We start from the raw sequence: 19,009 nt of genomic DNA, 5'->3' as shown, positions 1-19,009 counted from the left end.
GTGGGAGGCCTCACTCTACCTGATTTCAGAACCCATTATACAGCTACAGTAGTCAAAACAGCCTGGTACTGGTACAACAACAGGCACATAGACCAATGGAACAGAATTGAGAATCCAGATATAAATCCATCCACGTATGAGCAGCTGATATTTGACAAAGGACCAGGGTCAGTCAATTGGGGAAATAATAGTCTTTTTAACAAATGGTGCTGGCATACCTGGATATCCATTTGCAAAAGAATGAAACAGGATCCATACCTCACACCATGCACAAAAACTAACTCCAAGTGGATCAAAGACCTAAACATAAAGACTAAAACGATAAAGATCATGGAAGAAGAAATAGGAACAACCCTAGGAGCCCTAATACAGGGCATAAACAGAATACAAAACATTACCAAAAATGACGAAGAGAAACCCGATAACTGGGAGCTCCTAAAAATCAAACACCTATGCTCATCTAAAGACTTCACCAAAAGAGTAAAAAGACCACCTACAGACTGGGAAAGAATTTTCAGCTATGACATCTCCGACCAGCGCCTGATCTCTAAAATCTACATGATTCTGTCAAAACTCAACCACAAAAAGACAAACAACCCAATCAAGAAGTGGGCAAAGGATTTGAACACACATTTCACTAAAGAAGATATTCAGGCAGCCAACAGATACATGAGAAAATGCTCTCGATCATTAGCCATTAGAGAAATGCAAATTAAAACGACGATGAGATTCCATCTCACTCCAACAAAGCTGGCATTAATCCAAAAAACACAAAATAATAAATGTTGGAGAGGCTGCGGAGAGATTGGAACTCTCATACACTGCTGGTGGGATTGTAAAATGGTACAACCACTTTGGAAATCCATCTGGCGTTGTCTTAAACAGTTAAAAATAGAATTACCATACAACCCAGAAATCCCACTCCTCGGAATATACCCTAGAGATACAAGAGCCTTCACACAAACAGATATATGCACACCCATGTTTATTGCAGCTCTGTTTACAATAGCAAAAAGCTGGAAGCAACCAAGATGTCCGTCAACGGATGAATGGGTAAATAAATTGTGGTATATTCACACAATGGAATACTACGCATCGATAAAGAACAGTGATGAATCTCTGAAACATTTCATAACATGGAGGAATCTGGAAGGCATTATGCTGAGCGAAATGAGTCAGTTGCAAAAGGACAAATATTGTATAAGACCAGTATTATAAGATCTTGAGAAATAGAAAAAACGGAGAAGAACACATACTTTTGTGGTTACAAAGAGGGGAGGGAGGGAGGGAGAGAGAGGTCTTTTTATTGATCAATCTGTAGATAAGAACTGCTTTGGGTGAAGGGAAAGACAACACTCAATACAAGGAAGGTCAGCCTAATTGGACTGGACTAAAAGCAAAGAGGTTTCCGAGATAAAATGAAAGCTTCAAACGTCAGCGGAGCAGGGGCTGGGGTCTGGGGAACTTGGTTTGAGGGGACTTCTAAGTCAATGGGCAAAATAATTCTATTATGAAAACATTCTGCATCCCACTTTGAATTGTGGCGCCTGGGGTCCTAAATGCCAACAAGCGGCCATCTAAGATACATCAATTGGTCTCAACCCACCTGGAGCAAAGGCAAAGGAAGAACACCAAGGTCACACGACAACTAAGAACCCAAGAGACAGAAAGGGCCACATGAACCAGAGACCTACATTATCCTGAGACCAGAAGAACTAGTTGGTGCCCGGCCACAATCGATGTCTGCCCTGTCAGGGAGCACAACAGACAACTCCTGAGGGAGCAGGAGACCAATGGGATACAGACCCCAAATTCTCGTGAAAAGACCATACTTAATGGTATGACTGCGACTAGAGGAATCCCAGAGACAATGCTCCCCAGAACTTCTGATGGCACAGGACAGGAACCATCCCCGAAGACAAATCATCAGGCATGAAAAGGACTGGTCAGTGGCGGGGAGAGAGATGCTGATGAAGAGTGAGCTAATTAAATCAGGTGGACACTGGAGAGTATGTTGGCAACTCTTGACTGGAGGGGGGATGGGAAGATAGAGAGAGAGGGAAGATGGCAAAATTGGCACGAAACGAGAGACTGAAAGAGCTGACTCAATAGGGGGAGAGCAAATGGGAGAAGGGAGTAAGATGTATGTAAACCTACATGTGACAGACTGATTGGAATGGTAAATGTTCACTTGAAGCTTAATAAAAATTAATTAAAAAAAAAAAAAAAAGAAACTAAAAAGGACCTACTTAAGTGGAAAAACATACCTTGCTCATGGATAGGAAGACTTAACATAGTAAAAATGCCTATTCTACCAAAAGCCGTCTATACATACAATGCACTTCTGATCCATATTCCAATGACATTTTTTAATGTGATGCAGAAACAAATCACCAACTTCATATGGAAAGGAAAGAAGCCTCGGATAAGTAAAGCATTACTGAAAAAGAAGAAGAAAGTGGGAGGCCTCACTCTACCTGATTTCAGAACCTCTTATACAGCCACAGTAGTCAAAACAGCCTGGGACTGGTACAACAACAGGCACATAGACCAATGGAACAGAATTGAGAACCCAGATGTAAATCCATCCACATATGAGCAGCTGATATTTGACAAAGGACCAGTGTCAGTTAATTGGGGAAAAGGTAGTCTTTTTAACAAATGATGCTGGCATAACTGGATATCCATTTGCAAAAAAATGAAACAGGAGTCATACCTCACACCATGCACAAAAACTAACTCCAAGTGGATCAAAGACCTAAACATAAAGACTAAAACGATAAAGATCATGGAAGAAAAAATTGGGACAACCCTAGGAGCCCTAATACAAGGTATAAACAGAATACAAAACATTACCAAAAATGACGAAGAGAAACCAGATAACTGGGAGCTCCTAAAACTCAAACACCTATGCTCATCTAAAGACTTCACCCAAAGAGTAAAAAGTCCACCTACAGACTGGGACAGAATTTTCAGCTATGACATCTCCGACCAGCGCCTGATCTCTAAAATCTACATGATTCTGTCAAAACTCAACCACAAAAAGACAAACAACCCAATCAAGAAGTGGGCAAAGGATTTGAACACGCGCTTCACTAAAGAAGATATTCAGGCAGCTAACAGATACATGAGAAAATGCTCTCGATCATTAGCCATTAGAGAAATGCAAATTAAAACGACGATGAGATTCCATCTCACTCCAACAAAGCTGGTATTAATCCAAAAAACACAAAATAATAAATGTTGGAGAGGCTGCAGAGAGATTGGAACTCTTATACACTGCTGGTGGGAATGTCAAATGGTACAACCACTTTGGAAATCTATCTGGCGTTTTCTTAAAAAGTTAGAAATAGAACTACCATACAACCCAGAAATTCCACTTCTCGGAATATACCCTAGAGAAATACGAGCCTTCACACAAACAGATATATGCACACCCATGTTTATTGCAGCTCTGTTTACAATAGCAAAAAGCTGGAAGCAACCAAGGTGTCCATCAGTGGATGAATGGTTAAACCAATTGTGGTATATTCACACAATGGAATACTACGCATCGATAAAGAGCAGTGACGAATCTGTGAAACATTTCATGACATGGAGGAACCTGGAAGGCATTATGTTGAGCGAAATGAGTCAGTTGCAAAAGGACAAATATTGTATAAGACCACTATTATAAGATCTTGAGAGATAGTATAAACTGAGAAGAACACATACTTTTGTGAGTACGATGGGGGAGGGAGGGAAGGTGGGAGAGGGTTATTTACTTATTAGTTAGTAGATAAGAACTACTTTAGGTGAACGGAAGGACACTACTCAATACACGGAAGGTCAGCTCAACTGGACTGGACCAAAAGCAAAGAAGTTTCCGGGATAAACTGAATACTTCAAAGGTCAGTGGAGCAAGGGCGGGGTTTTGGGGACTATGGCTTAAGGGGACTTCTATGTCAATTGGCAAAATAATTCTATCATGAAAACATTCTGCATCCCACTTTGAAATGTGGCGTCTGGGGTCTTAAATGCTAACAAGTGGCCATCTAAAATGCATCAATTGGTCTCAACCCACCTGGATCAAAGGGGAATGAAGAACATCAAGGTCACAGGATAACTATGAGCCCAAGAGACAGAAAGGGCCACATGAACCAGAGACCTACATCATCCTGAGACCAGAAGAACTAGATGGTGCCCGGCCACAAGCGATGACTGCCCTGACAGGGAGCACAACAGAGAAGCCCTGAGGGAGCAGGAGATCAGTGGAATGCAGACCCCAAATCCTCATAAAAAGACCAGACTTAATGGTCTGACTGAGACTAGAGGAATCCCGGCAGTCATGGTCCCCAAACCTTCTGTTGGCCCAGGACAGGAACCATTCCCGAAGACAACTCATCGGACGTGGAAGGGACTGGACAATGGGTAGGAGAGAGAAGCTGATTAAGAGTGAGCTACTTGTATCAGGTGGACACTTGAGACTGTGTTGGCATCTCCCGTCTAGAGGGGAGATAGGAGGGTAGAGAGGGTTAGAAACTGGCAAAATTGTCACGAAAGGAGAGACTGGAAGTGCTGACTCATTAGGGGAAGAGTAAGTGGGAGTATGGAGTAAGGTGTATATAAGCTTATATGTGAGAGACTGACTTGATTTGTAAACGTTCACTTAAAGCTCAATAAATATTATTTAAAAAAAAAAAGAACAGTAGCTTAGAAAGGATGGACTTCTGCTGTTTTTCTGATTCTTCTCCGATTTCATATAATGTCTGCTTTTCTCCCACATTTATCTAGAAAGGATCCATACTCAACATCACCATAAAATATGAAAAAAAAAAGGTTAGTTGATTTCCACTACATTTTTGTTAGAAGTTTTTTTTAAAAAAACTATCTTTGTTATTGTTTTCCTTCGTCACCATCAAGTTGGCTCCTGCTTATGGAGATCTTATGTATAACAGAGCAAAATGTTTCCCAGTTCTGTGCCATCTTCATGATCTTTAGTATGTTTGAGTCTATTTGTTATTTTTGTTGTTATTAGGTACCAATGAGTCAGTTCTGACTCACAGCGACCCTGTGTACAATGAAACACTGCCTGGTCCTGTGTCATCCTCACAAGTTGCTATGCTTGAACTCACTGTTGCAGCCACTGTGTCAGTTCATCTCTTGGAGGGTCTTCCTCTTTTTCACTGACCTTTTCCTTTACCAAGCATGATGTCGTTCTCCAGAGACTGATCCCTCCTGATAACATGTCCAAAGTATGTGAGATGTAGTCTTGCCATCCTTGCTTCTAAGGAGCATTCTGGTTGTACTTCTTCTGAGACAGATTTGTTCATTCTCTGGCAGACCATGGTATATTCAGTATTCTTTGCCAACACCACAATTCAAAAGAGTCAATTCTTCTTTGGTCTTCCTTATTCATTGTCCAGCTTTCTCATGCAATTGAGGCAATTGAAAACACCATGGCTTGGGTCAGGCACTCCTCAGTCTTCAAGGTGACATCCTTGCTTTTCAACCCCGTAAAGAGATCTTTTGCAGCCAATAAGCTCAATGCAATGAGTCTTTTGATTTCTTGACTGCTGCTTCCATGAGTGTTGATTGTGGATCCAAGTAAAATGAAATCCTTGACAACCTCTGTCTCCTCTCTGTTTATCATGATATTGTTATTGGTCCAGTTGTGAGGATTTTTGTTTTCTTTTTTTTTTGTTGAGGTGTAATCCATACTGACGGCGGCGGTCTTTAATCTTCATTAGTAAGTGCTTCAAGTCCTCTTCACTTTTAACAAGCAATGTTGTGTCATCTGCATAAGGCAGCTCGTTGACGAGTCTTCTTCCAATCCTGATGCCCCATTCTTCTCCATATATTCCAGGTTCTTGGATTATTTGCTCAGCCTACAGATTGAATAGGTATGACAAAAGGCTAAAACCCTGATGCACACCTTTCCTGGTTTTAAACCGTGCACTATGCCCTTGTTATGTTCGAACAACTCCCTCTTGATCCCTGTACAGATTCCTCACGAGCGCAACTAAGTACTCCAGAATTCCCATTCTCCACAATGTTATCCATAGTTTATTATGATCCACACAGTCAAATGCCTTAGCATAGTCAATAAAACACAGGTAAACATCCTTCTGATATGACTATGTAAAACAAATTTTACTCTTTCCCCTACCATCAATTTCTATGTGATCTTTAAAATTCATTTAACATCCCCAGACCTCAGTTTTTGGAGTCCTGGTGGCACAGTGGTTGAGAGTTTGACTGCTAATCAAAATGTTGGTAGTTTGAATCTACCAGGCGCTCCTTGAAAACCCTATGGGGCAGCTCTACTTGGTCTTAAGGGCATCTATGAGTCGGAATCAACTCAATGGCAATGGGTTTTGTTTTTTCATTTAGACCTCAGTTTACTCATTTATAAAATAAGGTAACTGAACCAAAAATATCTTCAAGGTTTTTAAACTGAAATGTCTATGAATTTATTATTTTAAGTAAGTTCTGAATGATAAGTTGGATGTGTTTTATAGACCATTGCTTTTCTACCTGCTTTACAGAAATGAGACGCATATATATGCATGTGTCTCAATATAGTTTTAAATATGAAGCAATGTGTAGGCATGCAAAGCAATACCTCTCTTATCTTGAAGTCAGTATAATAATAAACTAAGTTCTTTCAAATATAGTTTACACTCAAAAAGAAATGGAAAAGCCTCAGGGTAGTTGTCATAAAACCCCTAAATATTATTCCATAGAAAGGCCTAGAGGTGGTACCAGCTCCACTGTTACTAACCCAGAGCTTTTGCATTATTCCCTGTGGTTCATGCCTTCAAAGACTATCTTATTCAACCTTTAATTTTAGTAAAATTCTGTTTTTATGAATCACCCATGTATTGTTTGCTGTAGAGTCCAACAATACCACAAAAGATACATACACAAAGGATCACACTGACCTTGTGAATTAGAAAGGAAGAAAAACAGATTCAGAAATGTTACCCACATCTTACATGCCACCACATCAGCTGGAGGTAGTTAGGAAACAAGTGATAATTGCAGATTTTCAACATGATATGGAACAAAATGAGAAATATCTTGAGAATTAGATGGTCACAAATAATGGAAATCCCTTATATTGAAGTCATCAAAGGACAGGCCAACAAACTGTTCATCTCTCTAAACCTGATTGAACACAGTGTTAAATATCCATATTCTGGAACTCAGGAACTGTTGGTTTATCATTATATTTCTAGCATCTCCCACAGTACCTGATCCACATTAGGCATTCAGGAAATATCTTTCAAATTAACCAATGACTGGATGAAACAACATGCCCCACCCCCACCACTTTAGGCAATATTCAGCGTATTTTCATCTTTCTGCCTAAAAAAATTCTAGAAGTCTAAGTTTTATATAGGTGAACACAAAATTAGCGATCTAATTTTCTAACATAAACACTTAATTGCCCCACAAAAGGTATATCCAGATGCAAGCAAGTAATTGCATATGCAAAACAATAATTTGCAAGTAAAATGACTTGCTTGCATGTGTGAGGACATATTTTACAAGTACAATTTAGGTGCAAATTTCTGAAATTTTGAACCCAGGCCGTCATCCTATGTAACCCATTTTTGCTGTGACGTGAAGAATAAAATAGGAAAATTGCCTTGGTACTGAAGTGTACTAGCACCTAGACTGCTATATCGAACAGCCTAATGCCTTGGGGTATTTGGGCAGGGGGAATTAAAAATAATAACGGAGCTATTTCATTTGGGAATATAGTTCTTAACACAGAAGTTACTTTAGGTTTAAATTCCAAATAAGTTTTTTCACAAGCTCATACACTCTGACATGGGGCTGCCTGCAGGCAAAATCATAAAGGAAGGGAAACTTGTCTCAGAAACATGCTTTTTGTTCCCTTGTTCTCTTCTTTTTTCCCAATATCAAGGTCACCCTTTCATCTCCAAAGTTTTCAATTAGCTGCCCTGATAAACCACCTCAAAAAATGTAGCACCTCATATTTTGGGCCTTTCTCACCCTCCTTGTCAAGATCAACATGAACTTGTTTAAACATGTTAAAATAATTGTTTGCAAAATTTGATATGAATGATAATTATGAGGCAAGTTTATTAAGAACACAAAATCTGTGCCCAGCTACTAGAGATACTGATTCTGTAGGGCTGTGATTGGGCTAAGAATATGTATTTTTATGTAAGTGGTCCAGGTAATCCTGATGTAGACCAAATTTTGAGAAATTTTGTCTCCAAAGCTCTGTTCTTCACTTTCCAAGGTGGTATTTAGTTGAAATTACAACTTAAACTGTTAAAAGTTGGTACTAGATTATAGATTTATCATTGCAATCAAAAAGACCTAATTCTTTAGCTCACATAATTGAGGCAGCCCACATAGTGGAAGGAACTCTAACTATGAAGTTTGTCAGAATTTACCTTGAAAATGTGCTCATCTACTTGTGAAATATATGACAATAGGCAAGTTCCTGAACTTCTCTGTGCCTCGGTTTTCTCAAAAATGGATTTAATTAGACATTCTCTCCCAGGTATGTGTGGATTAAATGGCAGCAAAGGAAGGAGCTCAGATACATAGACGTGATGCTGCCTCCCCAGAAAGGTAGGGAACAATCAAATATGCTCTGAGAGCCTGAAAGTGCTACGGACTTAGATTTAGACTAAAAAGTTTTTTGTTTTTTTTAATTGTGTTTTAAGTGAAAGTTTACAGCTCAAGTGAGTCTCTCATGCAGAAACTTATGTACACATTGTTATGTGGTCCTAGTTGCTCTCTTTATAATGTGACAGCACACTCCTCCTTTCCACCCCAGATTTCCTGTGTCCATTCAACCAGATCCTGTCCCTTTCTGCCTTCTCATCTAGCCTCCAGACAGGAGCTGCCCATTTAGTCTCATGTATCTCTTTGAACTAAACACAATCTTCAGGAGTATCATCTCATGTCTTAAAGTCTAGTTTAATCTTTTTCTGAAGAGTTGGTTTAGGGAATGGTTTTAGTTCTGGGTAAACAGAGTCCAGGGGTCATGTCTTCCAGGGTTCCTCCAGTCTCAGACAGACCATTAAGTCTGATCTTTTTTACTACAACTTGAATTCGGCACTCCACTTTTCTGCTGTTCCTTCAGGGACTCTCTATTGTGTTCCCTGTCAAGGCAGTCATTGATGGTAGCCAGGCACTATCTAGTACTTCTGGTCTCAGGCTGATGGAGTCTCTAGTTTATGTGGCCATTTTTGTCTCTTGGGCTAATATTTTCTTTGTGTATTTGGTGTTCTTCATCCTCCTTTGCTCCAGGTGGGTTGGGACCAATTGATGCACCTCACATGGCTGCTCGCAAGCTTTTAAGACCCTAGACAACACTCACCAAAGTGGGATGCAGAACATTTTCTTAAAAAACCTTGTTAGGCCAATTGACCTAGATGTCCCTGAACCATGGTCCCAAGACTCCTGCCTCTACTACTCTGTTCCTCGAAGTGTTTGATTGCATTCAGGAAACTTCTTAGCTTTTGTTTTAGTCCAGTTGTGCTGACTTCCCCTGTATTGTGTGTTGTCCTTCCCTTCACCTAAGATAATCCTTGTCTACTGTCTAGTTAGTGAATACCCCTCTACCTACCCCCACCCTAGTAACCATCAAAAAATGTTTTCTTCTGCCTTTAAACCTTTTCTTGAGTTCTTATAATAGGCATCTCACAAAATATTTGTCCTTTTGCAGCAAACTAATTTCACTCAGCATAATGCCTTCTAGATTCATCCATGTTATGAGGTGTTTTGCAGATTCATCACTGTGCTTTATTGTTGCGTAGTATTCCATTGTGTGAATATACCATAATTTGTTTATCTATTTATCTGTCAATGGGCACCTAGGTTGTTTTCATCTTTTGCTGTTGTGAACACTGCTGCAATGAACATGGATGTGCATATATCTATTCATGTGACAGCTCTTATTTCTCTAGGATATATTCCAAGCAGTGAGATTGTTGGATCATATGGTAATTCTATTTCTAGCTTTTCAAGGAAGTGCCAAGTCGATTTCCAAAGTTGTTGTACCCTTTTACATTCCCATCAGCAGTGTATGAGTGTTCTAGTCTCTCCACAACCTCCCCAACATTTATTATTTTGTATTTTTTTAGATTAATGCTAGCCTTGGCAGGGTGAGATGGTATCTCATTGTAGTTTTGATTTGCATTTCTCTAATGGCTAATGATCATGAGCATTTCCTCGTGTATCTGTTAGCCACCTGAATGTCTTCACTGGTGAAGTGACTGTTCATATTCTTTGCCCATTTTCTAATTGGGTTGTCTTTTTGTTGTTGAAGTTTTTCAGTACCTTGTAGATTTTAGAGATTAGACCCTGATCAAATATGTCATAACCAAATTTTTTTTCCCAGTCTGTAGGATGTATTTTTACTCTTTAGGTGAAGTTTTTGATGAGCGTAAATGTTTGATTTTTAAGAGCTCCCAGTTGTCTTCCTTTTGTGAGCAGCAAAAGCAAAAAGCAAAAGGAAGAATTCATGAAATAAAAGAACTGAACAGAAGGTTTCAAAGGGCCTCTCAAGAAGACAAAATAAAGTATTATAATGACATGTGCAAAGAGCTGGAGATGGAAAACCAAATGGGAAGAACACGTTTGGCGTTTCTCAAGCTGAAAGAACTGAAGAAAAAATTCAAGCCTCAAGTTGCAATAGTGAAGGATTCCATGGGGAAAATATTAAATGACACAGGAAGAATCAAAAGGAGATGGAAGGAATACACAGGGTCATTATACCAAAAAGAATTAGTCAATATTCAACCATTTCAAGAGGTGGCATATGATCAGGAACCAATGGTACTGAAGGAAGAACTCCAAGCTGCTCTGAAGGCATTGGCAAAAAACAAGGCTCCAGGAATTGATGGAATATCAATTGAGATGTTTCAACAAACAGATGCAGCACTGGAAGTGCTCACTCGTCTATGCCAAGAAATATGGAAGACAGCTTCCTGGCCACCTGAATGGAAGAGATCCATATTTATGCCTATTCCCAAGAAAGGTGATCCAACCAAATGTGGAAATTATAGAACAATATCATTGATATCACACGCAAGCAAAATTCTGCTGAAGATCATTCAAAAATGGCTACAGCAGTATATCGACAGGGAACTGCCAGAAATTCAGGCCGATTTCAGAAGAGGACGTGGAACCAGGAATATCATTGCTGATGTCAGATGGATCCTGGCTGAAAGCGGAGAATACCAGAAGTATGTTTACCTGTGTTTTATTGACTATGCTAAGGCATTTGACTGTGCAGATCATAACAAACTATGAATAACACTGCAAAGAATGGGAATTCCAGAACATTTAATTCTGCTTACAAGGAACCTTTACATAGATCAAGAGGCAGTTGTTTGGACAGAACAAGGGGACACTGATTGGTTTAAAGTCAGGAAAGGTGTGCATCAGGGTTGTATTTTTTCACCATACCTATTTAATTTGTATGCTGAACAAATAATCCAAGAAGCTGGACTATATGAAGAAGAATGGGGCATCAGGATTGGAGGAAGACTCATTAACAACCTGCATTATGCAGATGACACAACGTTGCTTGCTGAAAGTGAAGAGGACTTGAAGCACTTACTAATGAAGATCAAAGGCGACAACCTTCAGTTTGAATTGTACCTCAACATAAAGAAAACAAAAATCCTCACAACTGGACCAATGAACAACATCGTGATAAACAGAGAAAAGATTGAAGTTGTCAAGGATTTCATTTTACTTGGATCCACAATCAACAGGCATGGAAGCAGCAGTCAAGAAATCAAAAGATGCATTGCATTGGGCAAATCTGCTGCAAACGACCTCTTCAAAGTGTTGATGAGCAAAGATGTCACCCTGAAGACTAAGGTGCGCCTGACCCAAGCCATGGTATTTTCAATTGCATCATATGCATGTGAAAGCTGGACAATGAATAAGGAAGACCAAAGAAGAGTTGATGCCTTTGAATTGTGGTGTTGGCGAAGAATATTGAATATACCATGGACTGCCAAAAGAACGAACAAATGTGTCTTAGAAGAAGTAAAACCAGAAAGCTCCTTAGAAGCAAGGATGGCGAGACTGTGTCTTACATACTTTGGACATGTTGTCAGGAGGAATGAGTCCCTGGAGAAGGACATCATGCTTGGCAGAGTACAGGTTCAGCGGAAAAGAGGAAGACCGTCAATGAGGTGGATTGACACAGTGGCTGCAACAATGAGCTCAAGCATAACAACAATTGTAAGGATGGCGCAGGACCGAGCAGTGTTTCGTTCTGTTGTGCATAGAGTCGCTATGAGTCGGAACTGGCTCAACGGCACCTAACAACAACAACCCAGTTGTCTAGTTTCTCTTCTGGTGTTTGTGCATTGTTAGTAATGTTTTGTATTCTGTTTATGCCATGTATTAGGGCTCCTAGCATTGTCCCTGTTTTTTCTCCCATGATTTTTATCATTTTAAATTTTATATTTAGGCCTTTATCCATTTTGAGCTTGTTTTTGTGTATGGTACGAGGTATGGGTCTTGTTTCATTTTTCGCTTATGGATATCCAGTTATACAAGCACCATTTCTTAAAGAGACTGTCTTTTCCCCATTTAATGGACTTTGGGCCTTTGTCAAATATCAGCTGCTCATAGGTGGATGAATTTACATCTGGATTCTCAATACTAATTCTTCGGACTGTGTACCTGCTGTTGTACCAGTACCAGGCTGTTTTGATCACCTTGGAAGTATAATAGGTTCTAAAATCAGGTAGTGTGAGGCCTCTGACTTTGTTCTTCTTCTTCAGTAATGTTTACTTATCCCAGGCCTCTTCCCTTTCCAAATGAAATTAAAATATGTCGTTGGAATTTCGATCCAGATTGCATTGTATCTGTACTTTGTTTTGGGTAAAATTGACATTTTCACAATGTTGAGTCTTCCGATCCCTGAGCAAATCCCTGAGCAAGGTATGTTTTTCCACTTATGTAGGTCTCTTTTGGTTTCTTGTGGTAGTGTCTTGTACTTTTCTTTGTAAAGGTCTTTTATGTCTCTGGCTAGATTTATTTCTGAGTATTTTATCTTCTTGGGTGCTATTGTAAATGATATTGATTTCCTCTTTAACATTTTCTTTGTTGGTGTAGAAGAATCCAACTGATTGTTGTCTGTTTATCCTGATACTCTGCCAAAATCTTCTATTAATTCCGGTAGTTTTCTTGTGGATTCTTCCAGGTCTTCTTTGTATAAGATCATATCATTTGCAAATAGAAGTACTTTTACTTCTTCCTTACCAATTTGGATGCCTATTATTTCTTTTTCTAGCCTAATTGCTCTGGCTAGGACATCCAGCACAATGTTGAATAAGAGTGGTGATAAAGGACATCCTTGTCAGGTTCCCGTTCTCAAGAGGAATGCTTTCAGACTCTCTCCATTTAGGATGATATTGGCTGTTGGTTTTTTATAAATGCATTTTATTATGTTGAGGAATTTCCTCTCTATTCTTATTTTGTTGAGAGTTTTTATCATGAATAGGTGTTGGATTTTGTCAAATGCCTTTTCTGCATCAATTGAGAAGATCATGTGGATCTTGTCTTTTGGTTTACTTATATGATGGATTACATCGTTTTTCTAATGTTGAACCATCCCTGCATACCTGGTATAAATCCCACTTGATCGTGGTGAATTATTTTTTTGATATGTTGTTGAATTCTATTGGCTAGAATTTTGTTGAGGACTTTTGCATCTATGTTAATGAAGGATATTTGTCTGTAGTTTTCTTTTTTTGTGGTATCTTTACCCGGTTTTGGTATCAGGATTACGCTGGCTTCATAGAATGAGTTTCGGAGTATTCCGCTATTTTCTATGTTCTGAAATACCATTAGTAGTAGTGGTGTTAACTCTTCTCTGAAAGTGCGGTAACATTCTCCAGTGAAGCCACCAGGGTCGGGGCTTTTTTTGTTGGGAGTTTCTTAATTACCTTTTCATTCTCTTCTTTTGTCATGGGTTTATTTAGTTGTCATACCTCTGTTTGTGTTAGTTTATGTAGGTAGTGTGTTTCTAGAAGTTTGTCCATTTCCTGTAAGTTTTCACATTTTTTAGAGTACAGTTTTTCATAGTATTCTGTTGTGATTCTTTTAATTTCAGTTGGGTCTGTGGTGATATAGCCCATCTCATTTCTTATTCAGGTTATTTGCTTCCTTTCCTGTTTTTCTTTTCTCAATTTGGCCAATGGTTTATTAATTTTGTTGGTCTTTTCAAAGAACCAACTTTTGGTCTTCTCATCTCTTTCAATTGTTTTTCTATTCTCTATGTCATTAATTCTGCTCCAATTTTCATTACTTGCTTTCTTCTGGTGCCAAGGGCTTCTTTTGTTGCTTTCTTTCTATTTGTTTGAGTTGTAGGGTTAATGTTTTGGTTTTGGAACTTTCTTCTTTCTGGATGTGTGCATTTATTACTTTAAGTTGACCTCTGAGCACTGCTTTTGCTGGGTCCCAAAGGTTCTGGCAGGACGTGTTTTCCTTCTCCTTTGATTCTGCGAATTTCTTAAGTCTGTCCTTAATTTCTTCCATAACCCAGTGGTTTTTGAGCAAGATGTTATTCAGTTTCCATATGTTTGGTTTCTTTTCCTTGCTTTTTCTGTTATTGGTTTCTTCTATAACGGCTTTATGGTCAGAAAAGTTGCTTTGTAATATTTCAATGGTTTGGATTCTGTTAAGGCTTGCTTGCTTTATGGCGTAATATGTAGTCTATTCTGGAGAATGTTCCATGTGTGTTGGAAAAGAAAGTACACTTGTCTGCTGTTTGGTGGAGTGTTCTGTATATGTCTATGAGATCACGCTGGTTTATTGTGGCATTTAGATCTTCCTTGTCTTTACTGAGCTTCTTTCTGGATGTTCTGTCCTTCATTGAAAGTGGTGTGTTGAAGTCTTCTACTATTATTGTGGAGCTAATTCTCTTTTTAATGCTGTTAGAGTTTGTTTTATGTATTTTGGAGCCCTGTCATTGGGTGCACAAATATTTATTATGGTATGTCCTCCTGGTGTATTGACACTTTAATCATTATATAGTGTTCTTCCTTATCCTTTGTGGTGGATTTTGTTTTAAAGCCTATTTTCTTAGAGATTAATATGACCACTCCTACTGTTTTTTGATTGTTGTTTGCTTGATATATTTTAGTTTGTGTCTTTAAGTCTAAGGTGTGTCTCTTGTAGGCAACATATAGACAAATTGTGTTTTTTATTCCATTTTGCCACTCTCTGTCTCTTCATTGGTGCGTTTAGTACACTTCCATTTAGTGCAATTATGGATAGGTATGAGTTTAGTGCTGACACTTTGATGCATTTTGTCTGTGTGTATTGTTGACATTTCCTTTGTTCTACTTAATTTTCTGAGCTGAGTTGTTTTTCTTCATGTAGTTTCTTTTCATCCTTTCCATTGTTGTTGATTTTTTATTTGCTGAGTCTTTATGTTTTTCTTGTTTTTTTTTTTTGTTTTGTTTTGTTTTATTTTGAAATGTAGGATTGTTAGTTTCCTTTGTGGTTACCTTAGTATGTACCCCTATTTTTCTAAGTTTAAACCAATCTTTTATTTCTTTATATCGCCTTGACTTCCTCTCCATATGAAAGATCTATGGCTACATTACTTAATCCCTCTTTTTTGTTTTAATGTTGTCATCTTTCACATATTGACATCAATGTTTCCCTATGTTCTGTGTTTTAGCTTTGATATATTTGTGACTTCTCTATCTCTGTTTTTTCTGTCTTGCGTTGTAGACTTGGGTTGTTATCTGATGTTATTGGTTTTCTAACCAGAGAACTCCCTTTAGTATTTCTTGTCATTTTGGTTTAGTTTTCACAAGTTCCCTAAATTTCTGTTTATCTGGAAATTCCCAAATTTTGCCACATTTGAGAGACAGTTTTGGTAAATATATAAATCTTGTCTGGCAATTTTTTTTTTCATTCTAGGTTTTATATGTCATCCCATTGCCTTCTTGCGTGAATGGTTTCTGCTGAGTAGTCAGAACTTTGTCTTATTGACTCTTCTTTGTAGGTGACTTTTTGTTTATCCCTGGCTGCTTTTAAAATTCTGTCTTTATCTTTGGTTTTTGGCAAGTTTGATTATAATATGTCTTGGTGACTTTCTTTTGGGGTCTACTTTGTGTGGGGTTTGATGAGCTTCTTGGATAAATATCTTCTAATCTTTCATGATATCAGAGAAGTTTCCTGCCAACAAATCTTCAACAATTCTCTCTGTATTTTCTGTTATCCCCTCCTGTCTGGTACTCCAATCACTCATAGGTTATTCCTCTTGAAAGAGTCCCACATAATCCTTAAGGGTATCTTAATTTTTTTAATTCTTTTATCTGATTTTTCCTCTAATAAGTTGGCGTCAAGTGTTTTATCTTCAATCTCACTAATTCCGGCTCGCATTGCCTCAATTGTGCTCCTGTGGCTTTCTATTGAGTTGTCTAATACTGAAATTTTTGTTAATCTTTTGGACTTCTGTTTGCTATCTCTCTATGGATTCTTGCAGCCTGTTAAATTTTTCATTATGCTCTTGTAAAACCTTCTTAAGTTTCTCTATTGCTTTTTCTGTGTGTTTCTTGACTTGTGTGTGTTTTGCCTGATTTCCTTCCTGATGTCTTGAAGAGCTCTGTATGTTAACCTTTTGAATGCTACCTCCAGTAATTCCCAGAAACTTCTCTTCCTCTGGAAAGTTTCTTGATCCTTGGTTTTGGGAGCTTGCTGAAGTCATCTTGGTCTGCGTCTTTATGTGACTTGATATTGACTGTTGTCTCAGAGCCATCAAAAACTTATTATTTTTATTTATTTTATGTTTGCTTACTGTGTCCTAGCTTCTTGTTTTGTTTGGCTTTTGATATGCCCAAATAAGCTGATAGTGTGAGCTAGTTTGATTGTTGGTTCCTTTGAAGCTCTCATGTCCTGTCACCAGGTGGTTGGAACTGTTACTAGGTATGTGATCCCAGGAGTCCATTTACTTTTCTTGTATGGATTCAATTCAGATGTCCAGGTATTCAGTTACCAAGTGTGTGGTGCAGGCTCTCACCTACAGTCCTAGGTGGGCAGGGGTGATTGGAGTAGGCACATGTATACAGCTGTAGTAGGGAGTCAGGCACTGAGCAATGCAGGGGGCTGACAGCTGCCCCTGAGTTTCTGGTAGGAAAACGTGTCACTCTTCCCCAGAGCATGTCGGTGAGTGGGTTTTGCAGCTAGACTGTGGCCACCTGATGCTTCAGCTGTAAGTACTGGGAGACACCGCTTATTCTTGGACCACTGTCGCAGGTGGCTAGGTGGTGTGGGTGAAGCCACCAGTCCTCCAGCCCCTGATATGGGTAGGTGAGGACCCTGCTTAATGGGGCAGACTGGTGTCAACTGTCATTCATCTGTCACTCCACCTTATAGCTGATACAGTTGAAAATAGGCTTCAGGTATATACCCTGTTGTACTGTGTTGATGAGGGCCTAGGCTATTGAAATGGGCCCACACAAGTCTATGCAGAGTTGAAAGGCATTCAAAGTCCATGGACCCCTTATGCTTGTGCCTAGGCAAAGGAGCTGTCCCTGCGCTGAGTTCCCAGCTTAGGGAAGCTGGCAGATTATTTTATCTTGTTTGTTAGTTTGTTCCCTTTCCAAGGTTGGGAGAATGGTTCATGGTGAGTGATGGGTCCTACTTCTAGCCCAGGAGATGGGGCAATTGCTGAAGCCAGCCCAGGACCCAGTGTAGAGCAGGGAGGGGGCAGGTAAGTGGGAGAGCCGTTCTCCCCAAAAAGGGTGTTTTTTGATCTGTGCAGTAGGTTAGATGTATGTATTTATCTTTTGCTGATTGAGTGCCACTTCTAGTTGGTTCTGGAGGCTTGAGTAGAATGTTCACTGCTCTGTCTCTCCCAATGTGGAAAACGTGTCCTGAGCACCACTACTTGCCTCACCATGCATGCTAGCCGATCCAGCCTGCAGGGTGCCAGCTCCCACCAGGTGAGGTCTGGCAACTCCCCTCTGCTTCTGAACCATCTTTCCCTCCCTCTGCTGCTCAGTCTGATTACTCAACTTTTCCTTTGATGTTCAAGGCTCCTAGATTGCCATATATAATTTATACATTTCTTTTTTCAGTCTTTGCCATCAGAGGGACCACAGGAAGCATCTGACTAGTCTGCCATTTGGCCCTGCCTAGACTAAAAGGTTTTATGATGACTAAAAATTTTAGAGACCAAATTTTACAGACTGAAATCTAAGGACCAGACCTGTATGAAGATGTTTCAGTAGGTGTCAGCACTGATAGATGAAGTCACCAACAATCAAATCCAATTACCATCACCCATCTGTCAGTTTGCCATACTCTTGTGGCTTGTGTGTTGCTATGGTGCTGGAAGCTATGCCACTAGTATTCCATGATGGACAGGTTTCAACAGAGCTTTCAGACTAAGACAAACTAGAAAGAAATGCCTGGTAAGCTACTTCCAAAAACCATCCAATAAAAACCCTACGGGATTACAACAGAATATTTTCCAATACAGTGCTGGAAGATGAGCCTCCTAGATTGGAAGACGCTCAAAATATACAGTGGCTACAATAGACTCAAGCATGTCAACAATCATGAAGATGGCACAGGACCAGGCAGTTTTCATTCTGTTGTCCCTGAGGTGGCCATGAGCCAGAACAGACTTGACGGCAACTAACAGCAACACTGAGCCTCTACCACTGGCCTATGCTAGACTAGAAACTTTCTGCGTGTTTTCATTCTTTCAACAAGGCTGTTGTTATTGTGCCCATTTTATGCAAGGCTGAAGGAGGTTAGGGATTTTTTTTCAATTTCACAAATGGGATTCACCCAGGTCTACCTGTCTCCAGAGCCCACTTTGTTCCATTGTTGCTAGCCCATAGTTTTCCACAAAGTCCCTGAGCCTAAAGTTAATCAAAAACCTGACTCTCCCTTCACCTTTCACCTCCTTTCTTCTCTATCTGTCCCAAAATGATCTCATTGTCATTTACCACTAGTAATGTGCCTTTTTAACATCAGTTATAGT

The sequence above is a fragment of the Loxodonta africana genome, chromosome 9 (genome assembly GCF_030014295.1).
Source record: "Loxodonta africana isolate mLoxAfr1 chromosome 9, mLoxAfr1.hap2, whole genome shotgun sequence".
In the NCBI taxonomy this organism is placed as follows: Eukaryota; Metazoa; Chordata; class Mammalia; order Proboscidea; family Elephantidae; genus Loxodonta; species Loxodonta africana.
Note: the sequence above shows the minus strand (reverse complement) of the source record.